Source organism: Neofelis nebulosa, chromosome 1 (genome assembly GCF_028018385.1).
Source record: "Neofelis nebulosa isolate mNeoNeb1 chromosome 1, mNeoNeb1.pri, whole genome shotgun sequence".
In the NCBI taxonomy this organism is placed as follows: Eukaryota; Metazoa; Chordata; class Mammalia; order Carnivora; family Felidae; genus Neofelis; species Neofelis nebulosa.
In genome coordinates, this window is record NC_080782.1 from 161,505,656 (window position 1) to 161,515,178 (window position 9,523).

Genomic DNA, 9,523 nt, shown 5'->3' on the forward strand with positions numbered 1-9,523 from the left:
GGCAAATGTATGGCATGTGTCCACCATTATAGAATCATACTGATACTGCCCTAAACAGCTTCTGTCTTTCCTGCCCACTAACTCTCAGCAACCATCGGCCTTTTTATTGTCTACAGTTTTGCCTTTTCTAGAATGTCACATACTTGAAATTATATACTACATAGCCTTTCAGACTGGTTTCTTTCACTTAGCAATATGTAAGTTTCCTCCAGTGTACCACAATCTGTTTATCCATTCATCTACTGAAGGATGTCTTGGTTGTTTCCAGGGTTTTGCAATTATGAATAAAGCTGCTATAAACATGCGCATGCAGATTATTGTGTGGACATGTTTTCAGCCCATTTGGGTCGATATCAAGGAGCATGGTTGCTGGGGCGTATGGTGAGAGTTATGTTTAGTGTTGTGACTGCCAAACCATCCTCCAAAGCGGCTGCACCTTTCCCGCCAGCAGTGAATGACAGTCCTGTGTCCTCATCAGCACGGCCGTTGTCAGCGTCAGACTCTGGCTGTTCCAACAGGTGTGCCCTGGAATCTCACTATTGTTTTTCTTTGTTTTAATTTATAATTCCCTAATGACATGTGATGTGGAGCATCTTTTCATTATGCTAATCTGCTGCACATATTTATGGGGTCTATTTCTGGGCTCTATATTCTGTCCCATTGATCTATTTGTCCATTCTTCTGCTAATACCACACAGTCTTGATTACTGTAGCTTTACAATAGGTCTTGACGTTGGACACTGCCAATCCTCAAACTTTGTTCTTCTCCCTTAATAGTGTATTGGCTATGGGGTCTTTTGCCTGTACATATAAATGTTAGAATCAGCTTGCCAATATCTACACAGAAACTTGCTGGAACTTTGATCGGGATTGCATTCAATCTATAGAGACAGCTGGGGAAAACTGACATGCTGACGTTGTGAATTCCGTTTCATCAACATGGACTATCTCCCCATTTATTTAGTTCTTTGATACCTTTCATCAGAGTTTTATAGTTTTTCTCATGCAGATCTTACACATGAACTTTGTTAAGTGTATACCTAAGTATCTCATTTTGGGGTTCTAATGTAACTGATATTATGTTTTTTTATTTCAAACTCCACTTGTTCATTGCTGGTATAGAGGTAAGTGATTGACTTTTGTATACTGACCTTGTATCCTGTAATCTTGTTATAATTGCTTATTAAATCCAGAATTTTTTGGCAACTATTTCAGATTTGCTACATAGGCAATCATGTAATCTGCAAACAAAGAAAGCTTCATTTCTTTCTTACCAATCTTTATACCTTCCTTCCTTCCTTCGTTTTCTTTCTTTCTTTTTCTTTCTTTCTTTCTTTCTCTTTCTTTCTTTCTTTCTTTCTTTCTTTCTTTCTTTCTTTCTTTCTTTCTTTCTTTCTTGTTTTCTTTCTCTCTTTCTTTATCAAAATTTAAAACTCTCACTCAGCAAAAGCAAGTTTAAAAGACATCTATAGACTGGGGAAAATATTCACAGTAGATATATCTTTCTTTTTAAGTTTATTTATTCTGACGGGGGTAGGGGCAGAGAGAGAAAGAGAGATAGAGAGAATCCTAAGCAGGTTCTGCGCTGCCAGCTGCCAGTGCAGAGCCCGACACAGGGCTCAACACCATGAACCGTGGGATCATGACCTGAGCTGAAATTAAGAGTTGGCCACTTAAACGACCGAGGCCACCCAGGCACCCCAACAGTAGATCTAATAAAAAACTCATATCCAGAATATGCAAAGAACAATGCCAAAGCAATAGGTAAAACAAAAAGAACTCTGTTAAAATTGTCAAAAGACTTGAACTATGTTTAACTGTGTTAAAGAAGAAATCCAAACAGCTAAGAAGCATGTGAAATGTTCACAACTTCTTTAGCAATGAGGAAAATGCAAATTAAACCACAGTAGGGTACCATTTCACACCCAAAACCAAGGGATTGATAATAACTGTTGGCCAAAATGTGGTCCAGCGGGAATTGTCATACCTGCTGCAGGAAATGTTAAACTCTCTTTGGAAAACTGATCGGCATTTTCTAATGAAGTCAAGCGTACAAGTGCTGTGATCCAGCAACTGCAGTCCCAGAATGTACCCGAGAAAGGTGAGGGTGCATGTCCATCAGGAGGCATCTTATGCGACGCTCACAGGAGCAGTGTGGGTGATGGCCCCGGTGGCACCTGCTGGGTGCCCCTGCGGTAGAAAGGAAAGGAAAGCTGTGATGGAGTCACACTTGGCAGGAAGGTCTGTGGCCACAGGCGAGAGTTGGGTCCAATCCTTCATGCTGCTTTGATCAAAAGTCAGCTGACACAAATGACTGCATCTTGTATGAGTCCATTATTATAAAGTACCAAGAGAGCAAATGAACCCAGGTCACCTGTGGTTACTTGTGGGCAAGAGGACACGGGGGGTGGGGGGACAGGAGGGGGGCTCTGGCTGTTGATAATGTTGTGCTTCCTGATCTGGGTGTAGGTTCAGTGAAAATTCATTAAGCTGTGAACTCCTGGTATTTTCACCCTTTATGTACGTATGTGATACTACAATAAAAAGGTTTTCAAAATGCCATTTAGCAAGAGATCAAAAAATGTGAACTACTAGGAATAAATCTAATGAAAAAAATACATAAGACTTCTTCACACGAGTCTACAAAAAGTAAAGAAGAATTAAGTAAAGGGAAGGATCTCCTCTGCTCACGGTTTGGCAGAGACAGTATCATAAGTTTGCCAGTACATGCACATGGGATTTGATTCTCAGTCTCGTTAACTGTCAGGGAAACGCCAATGAAGGCCAGCCACAGACAGAAATCAGTGTATTCCCATTTGATGTGCAAATCTTACGAAGTCTGACGAGAGCAAGTATTGGAAAGTCTGTGGACCAGCAAGTAGGGTGTAAATTGATGCCATCACTTTTGAGGATAATTTGGCGTTATTTTCTTAGGTGAAGCGACTCCACACGCTACTGCCCAGCCATGCCACTTCTCAGTGTGTCCCGGGGAGCATGCTCAGCACCAGTGTTTACACTGACAACCAAACACGGTTCAAATGTCCAGCGTCAGGAGTCCCAATAAACAGTGAGGCGTACCCCACAACAGAGTAAGAAACACCTGTGAAAATGAGTGAAGTCGAGCGTCCCTCATGCACACACATGACACCATATGCTGCTCACGCAGTTTAGAACCAGAAAAGACTAAAAGCACACATGTACATAGGATGTATGGGAGGAAACAAAAGGGAAAGGGTAAAGAGGGCGGTAAGCACCAACCATGGGGGAGCAGCTACTTGGGGAGATGTCTGTCCTCGACGGGGTGAGGTCACACTAGTAATTATGTTCCGTGGACAAATGGAACGAGTCAAGCAGAGCTCAGTGTGGCTGCTGCAGAGACAAAGGTCGTGACTAACCTGGGCTCTCACCTGAGGGCCAACGCCCAAGAGATCTCTGCTACTTTAACCCGACCTCCGCCCGCTCGGCCCTGCACACTCTGGCCTCTGGGACCATTTCAGCCTAAGTTGGCCCTGCTCTCTCCCTTGGTCCCCATCCTTCTGTCAGACCAGAGACTCGAAGGAGACCTTGGGACTGTTTTCCTTCTTACTTTATACGGTTTTATTAAGCAGTGACTCCCTTAATAACTGTCTCCCTTTTTTGGTATTTTCTGTATTTCCATATAAACATATAAAACAAAATCTTAGTTTTAAAAATCCAGAAAACGTCTCTTAGTATGAAGGCTGGAAACTGACGGTTGGCCCTATCCAAGATTAAGAAGGAAAAACAAAACAAAAAGCAAAGAACGTTGCCAACGTTCAAAACCCACAGGCCTGCATCCAGAGCTTGCTTGCAGGAATCCGAGGCTCTGGCCTCAGAGGGGTAGCAGCCCCCAGGCCCACCTGTTGCCTGGCCGCTGCTGCCCCGCGTGGGTGTGAGACTCCTCTCTGCCGACACTGCCTGCCTCCAGCGTGTGCTCCGTTCCTCTTTGGTGTCCTTACAGGAGAGAAGACTCCCCACAGCGGCAGCGAACTGTCCCCTCTAACGAGCTCCTTTGGCTGATGAGGAATCTGCAGTGGAGAAAGGAAATGCCCTCTGCAGGCCAGTCCCAGCCTGCACCGTGGAGCAGCCCAGAACCTGGGGGCCTGTGTGGGTGTCACGGGGGCTGTTGGCTCAAAGAGCTGAGACCTGTCCTGCTGGGGACGCAGGAAAAGAAGACCACAACGGAGCCAAACTGGAAACCAGTGGAGAGCAGACCCATTTCGGGGGCCACTCCAGCTGGTGCTGAGAGATGCTGTGCTGGGCAGTGGAGCTGGGGCACCAGGTCAAGGTCAGGTGGGGCTGGGGGGAGGGGTGGTACCTCCCATAACCAAGCAGAGCCCAGTGTTCTCTCCCTTTCTCCAATTTGCAATGGTCCAGGCGGCAACAACAACGTGAATGCTAACCCACCTAATCCCCAGCAGGACAGTAAGGATGCAAAACAGTTTCTCAGGGAACCTCTAACTCATCTGCCCTGTGTCACTCTGTCCACATCACATCTGGTAGATTATGCCACTAGAGTCCCTGGACCCAGCAGGGCTGGTGAGTGGGGGTGGCCCCCCCCCCCAACCAGGCCTGCTGACAATGGTCTTGGAGCCCCAGGCTGTGAGCAGGAGGCCCCTCTCCCTCATCAGCAACTGTCCCTTCAGACCTGGCTACAGACCCAGACCCAACTGGTGTTTCCACCCTCCCACACGTGACTGATGGTGGCTGTTTCTGTGGCAGGTAAGAGATCGTGACGTGTGTTGGAGAGGGCCAAGAGCCCTGACTTCAATTCTAGACCAACCTGAACCCTGACCAGGGACCAGAATTCGAGCAGCAGGTATCTGAACCCTGCACAGCAGCCTACACTAGCACATTGGCTAAAGGAGGAGCAAATGTCCAACATCACTGAAGCTGAGGTGGAAACATGATGGTCCAGAGTGTTGCTATTTCGTAATAGCTTTTCTCTCTCCCCTTCCTCCTCCTCCCTCTTCTTTTTAACTCTCGCATTTTATCACAAACCTTGTGGAACAAAATGAAAATCCCTTGCCTGGCATGGGCCTAGAGCAGAGATCACTGAAGTTCATTTAGAGAACTCCCAGGGATTTCCAAAAGTGCTCTCAGCATTAAGCCATTGAGGGAAATAGAGGTGCCTTTTTAAATCCACAAATACAATAATAAAGTAAGATGCCATTAGTCATGTGTTCTCACTAGAAGAGAACCGTGGGAGTCTCCGCCTGCGCTGAGCGAGCACTGGGCTTGTTTCCTGCCTCCCACACCCACTCTGGTGAAGCCACATGCTGCGTTCGCTTCTAACCAGTGTTTAATAATTTTCATTTTTAATTCCAAGAGGTTTTTAATTCACGCCGCAAGGGACAGTCTATATACAGCAGGAATCACAACTTTGCACCGAAGGCGCAAGCCGGCCTCCTGCTCCTGCGGCCCCGCCCACCTGCCCGCCCCACCCCTGCGGCCTCAGGCCTCCGAGCGGATGGACGGAGACCCAGCTACACCCCACTACAGTCCAGGACCCGGCCTCCCAGACGCCTCGCCCCCCCCCCCCGGCTCTGCCGCTGACCACCAGCCGCAACACGGCCCACTCTAAAACGAGGAACGTGAGAATCTCTAATGCGAGTTCCTGGGCGCAGTTGCTGGCTGTCCGAGCCCAAGCCAGCCCCAGGTCAGCCGCGAGCGTGCTGTGCGCGCGGTGAATGGTGCGCAGGGGCCCAGAGGTCAGCGGCTGGGCGTAGGTACGCAGGCCGCGTGCTCGCAGGCCGCCGTCTGCCGTCCACCTGTCACCCATCCCTGTCCATCCGCGGGCGCGCACCGTCCTCTGTCCACCTCTGACCTTCTACTCACGTTCGTCTCCCTGCTCATTTGTCCGCCACCGCCCATGTACCTACCTCCCCGCGCACACACTTCGACCCGCAGAAACGCACAACTTTGGGCTCTGTCACTGGGTCTAACTTTTCCTAAACCGCCTGCCTGGGGTGGTAGGGGGGGAAGGCGGCAGAAGCATAGGGGCGTCCTGGCCAAGCTGGGGGGACCCGGTGAACCAGCGCGCCGACCGCGCTCACCGTCCGCCCGCCTGCGCTCACCTGCGGGTCGGCTGCCGCGGGCTCTGGTCTTCGGGGGCTGGCGCGCGGAGCGGCCCCAAGGAGGCCCGGCCCACCGGCCCCGGGACCTGGGGTCCCCCAGTCTCCTGACCCCGGCCCCGCCCCCAGCCGGGATCCGGCCCCGCCCCACCCCACCCTGGCCCCGCCTCTGCTCGAGGCCCAGACCCCATCCGAGCCCTGCCACGTTCACCCGAAGCCCCGTCCCAAGCCACGCGACTCTAAAGACCCCGCCACTGTCCCTCCCCCATCACAGGTCCCGCTCAGCCCTAAGCCCGGCCCCTACTGGGCCTCGCTCCGCCCCGCGAAGCCCCGCCCACGCCAGGCCAAGCCCCACCCCCTTCCCAAGCCCCGCCCCGGCCGAGGCCCTCTCCTCACCAGGAAAGCCCGCCCCGCCCGAAGCCCCGCCCCACCCAGGGCAGCACAGGTGCCAGGTCCCACAGCCTCAGACCCACATGGGGTGGGCGGGGCTTCTCCAGCTGGGCCTGCAGGTGTCTGGCCCAAGGGCTGTCCCTGGTCGTGCTACACAGTGTCTCACGAAGCCCTGCAGCCACACCAGAGCCAGTCCTCATTCCTGAGTGGGCACAAGAAGCCTGTGTCAGTGTCCCCGGACCATGGAAGCAAGGCACCACAAACCAGGCGGCGTAGAACAACAGAAATCTAGTTCCTCCCAGGGCTAGAGGGCAGCCAGGGTGCCAGATGGAGGCGTCCCTGGCCAGCTATCCCTCTGCAAGCTCTAGGGGAGAGTTCTTCCTGCCTCTTTCAGCCTCCCCGGGGCTGACGGTGGGCCGTGGTGTCCCATCATCCCCTCTCTGCTGCTTGCCTTCTTCCCTTTGTAGGTCCCACTGTCTCTGTTCAAATGTCCCTCTTCTTATAGGACACCAGTCACTGGGTTAGACCAGCTGGGGACACAGTCCTTCCCACAAAACCTTTGGGGCATCATCCTGCCCTCCAGCAGGCAGCCTCCACTCTGATGTTCCAGCGCAGTCCCCTCTGGGTTCCCTGTCACACGGGGCACTATCTGGGTCTCCAGCCAGCTACTTCTGCTCCTCTGTTCCCTCCACGGATTCTGTTGCATGTCTCTGGGAACAGCCCAATGCTCTCTGGCGTGCACACTTCTCTACAGAGGGCCGTTCTCAGGCTGTGCCCTAGCGGTTGGTCTGCATGTCCACACAGACTGTCCCATGCAAGAGAAAGAGTTTGCTGACTTTAAGTAATTCGGAAGATGTGGATGAGCAGCACGGAGGAGGCGACATTAGGGCTGCAAGCCAGCCGGTACCCAGGAGCTGGAATGCCCACCAGCCTCCCGAGTATGGTTGGTGCCGGACCGCGCAGGACACTTGCTGCGTGGGCTCCCTCAGCAAGGTGAAAACATTTCTCCCACACACGGGAGTCTGTCTGGCCAGACGACTCAGGGTTGGCTATGCTGCCATGTGCTCACACTATCCCCTCTGGTTTAGTGTCCAACAGTGGCGGCTTTCTCTTTCCCGCCCCCACTACCTGCTGGTGGAGGTCCTCCTGGAAGAGGAGGTGCTCACGTATTTATTCCTTGGCACGAGTGTGGGCACAAGTGTTCTCTCCTGTGTCACCATGCGTGTGGCTGCTGCCAGGGTCCCTCCTGTGGCCACTGGCAGTGCCTTTAGGTTAAATGGCTTATATTTTTTAAAACCCCTGTTGCAATGGGAGGGTGTGGCAGGACAGGGGCAGGAACGGACACAGCACGTAGCCTCTGGGTGTGAGCCGAGCTGACGTGGGGCGAGCCCAGCAGGTTCACCGGGCAGTGCGCCGAGGCTGGAGCCGACCAGATGGGAGAAGCGAAGGTCCGGGCCTAATGAAGTTGCCATGCTATTCCTCAACCTAGGACAGGGACAGGCATACTCAGTCACCTCAGTGGCTTGGCAAAGAGCAGCACCCTCAGCCTTGTCTCCCACTCTGGGGGTTTCAATTCTTGGGGATTTGGTCCAGCTGTGGGGGTCGGACCAGAATATGTACAGAAGACAATCAAAAACCACCAGCATTAAGCAATGTGAAATTAGACTCTGCCATAAATGGCAAATGCAAGTAGTTTGGAACTGCTAAGTGGGTCAAAGATACCCGGGAGAAGAAGTGGAGCTGTGGGTTTTCAGTGCCTGCCACTCAAGATGCATGGCAATGCCACAGAGTTGTTTGTGGTCCCACAAAATGTCATGGGAGCATGTGAGATCAAAACCCAAAGAGACACTCATGTTCCACACACCTGCTGCTCTCCTTTTGTGAGAGGAGGGAGAATGTCAGCTCACACAGATGGCCCTCTCATTTCTTCAGATTCTGGAAAAGACTGTGGAAGAGGCGTGGACTTGGAAATCTGAAAAAGGGTGTCGTCCACTCTCCTTCATGCAGCCATGAAATTTCGCTCTTGTGGTGCTGCTGCAGGAAACTTCTGGAGGTCTGTGGGGTCGGGTGGCAATGCAGAGCTCGGTCAGGACTAAGTCCACGGCACAGATGGAGGCGATGACCCCAGCGGAGCGTGCCCGGCCCGCTCCCCCCGTGGCCTTGCTCTGGCTCCCAGTGCTGATGCCAAGGCTGACAGGGTCCCAGCTTCGCTGATGGAGGGCGCGTGGCCTCGCTGAAGGCACAGCTCCGTTAGAGCAACGTAAGAGCTGGCCAGCTCAGGCTTCACCACCTCAAACCATGAGTGAGGCCCGACATCTTGCCAACTGTCACCCAACTGTCATTTCTGATTGCGCCCCACTCTGATCCTACCAGGTTGTGTCCATCTTTGTCCGTTGACATCGTGTATGCCTTTCTCTACGACGCATGTCTAGTTTTCACATTTTAGGTAAAGGTTTGGCGGGAAAACGGCAATTACCAAAAGAACTCGGAGGCGAGCCTGGCCCCGGGAAGGGAGTGCCCGCACCGCCCTGCTCTCCAGGCAGCACCACACGGTCCCTGAGAATGGCAGGAACCCTGGCCCACGGGCCGGGGGCTGAGACTGGACGTCCATTGCCTGCAGCAGGCCTATCTTCAGGCCGTTTCCATCCACCAGACTCCTGGGAGTGTTCTTGTTCCTGGGGTTTTCTCCTCTCTGCCCGGTGTGCAGGTCACGGCCAGTGTCCTGAGTCATTACTACGTGGGGTCCTTTGTGAGGGTGCCGCGCACTGTCCCCCGGCCCACCAGCTGCCTCCTTCTTGCCTGCTCTCTCACTTGTGCCTCATTTTGCAAATTTGCCTTCCTTTTCCCTTCTTGGCAAAAAGAATTCTCATAAGGGCCCTGGCTTTTGTACAACGTCAGAAAGACGCGCAGGCGATTCTGTCCTCCGGGCTACTGTGATCCATCCTGAGGTGCTGGAGTCCATTTCGAGGGAAGGAAAGGAATCTAGGTGAGGAAACACATCTCAAAACAATGTCCAGCTCCCCACGTGAGGGAGACGTGCT

General features: G+C 52.4%; 1 long non-coding RNA gene across 1 annotated transcript; it reads right to left on the reverse strand.

Moving 5' to 3' along the window:
- Window positions 1-1,412: 1,412 nt before the first annotated feature.
- On the reverse strand, window positions 1,413-6,210 carry LOC131519120 (uncharacterized). The gene is made up of 3 exons (XR_009265474.1): window positions 6,096-6,210; window positions 3,879-4,046; window positions 1,413-2,190 (listed from the first exon to the last, which is right to left on the reverse strand). It is a non-coding gene; the product is annotated as an uncharacterized LOC131519120 (long non-coding RNA).
- Window positions 6,211-9,523: the final 3,313 nt, after the last annotated feature.